The sequence below is a fragment of the Crocuta crocuta genome, unplaced genomic scaffold (genome assembly GCF_008692635.1).
Source record: "Crocuta crocuta isolate KB4526 unplaced genomic scaffold, BGI_CrCroc_1.0 scaffold533, whole genome shotgun sequence".
NCBI lineage: Eukaryota > Metazoa > Chordata > Mammalia > Carnivora > Hyaenidae > Crocuta > Crocuta crocuta.
The window spans coordinates 7,627-8,920 of record NW_027533086.1 but is presented as its reverse complement, the minus strand read 5'-3'; positions in this window follow the sequence as shown (position 1 = coordinate 8,920).

The window sequence follows — 1,294 nt, the reverse complement described above, 5'->3', positions numbered from 1 at the left end:
CTCTTCTTTAAATGTTTGGTAGAATTCCCCCTGGAAATCCATCTGGCCCAGGACTCTTGTTTTTTTGAGAGATTTTTAATTACTAATTTTATTTCTTTACTGGTTATGGGTCTGTTCAAATTTTCTATTTCTTCCTGTTTGACCTTTGGTAGTTTACACATTTCTAGGAATTTGTCCATTTCTTCCTGACTGCCCAGTTTGTTGGCATATAATTTTNGTTATTGGATTATATAAACTTTTTTAATGTATATTTATTTTTGAGGGAGAAAAAGAGACAGAGCATGAGTGGGGGAGGGGGAGAGAGAGAGAGAGAGCGAGAAAGAGAGAGAAGGAGACACAGAATCAAAAGCAGACTCCAGGCTCTGGGCTGTCAGCACAGAACCTGATGCGAGACTCCAACCCATGAACTGTGAGATCATGACGTGAGCCTAAGTCGGATGCTTAACCGACTGAGCCACTCAGGTGCCCTAGATTGAAACTAATATTTTCCTAAATGGTTAGCCAATTGCACTAACCACTAATGAGTTATTCTTTTCCTGTCATTCTGAAATGCTACTTTGACTATACCCATGAGTCTTTTTCTGATCACTGGTNNNNGATCTCTATTCTGTTACATTAATCTGTTTTTCAATTTCTGCATTAATAGTGCAGTGTCTTGGCCATTATCAAGCTTTAATCTTTCATATGAACTTTTAAAATTATCTGATCAGGTTCCAACAAAAATCTCAATTTTTATTGTAATAACAGTAAATCTATCTAAATTGAATTTATAGATTTGTTTGAAAGAATGGACATATTGATAATACTTAGCTTTCCTGTCTATAAACAGTGGATTTTTACTTATTCAGGACCGCTTTTATATTTTTAATAAATTTTATAGTTTTCTCCATGAAGGCCTTGTAAACTTTTTTGTAAGCTTTATTTCTTGGTACTTTCTATTTTTTGTTGCTATTAAGAATAAAAGTATTTNAGTTACTATGTAAAGGAAAATGGTTTTTTGCATGTTTATCTCTTATGCACTGTGTGAATTCACTAGATGTTTGAAGGTGATGTTTTTGGATTTTCTAGATGGTCAGGCATATCATTTGCAAATAATAATAGTTGTGTCTTTACCTTTAAAGACTTTATAACTCTTACAGTGGGGATACTGGTTATTATTTCTTGTTCCTGACTTTGTTGCACTCATTATAATGTTTCACTATTAAATATATCTTCAGTTCTTTCTCTTATTGGTTTCCTAAAGCTTTATTATTAATATTTTTATAAATGAATGTTGAATTTATTGAATGATATT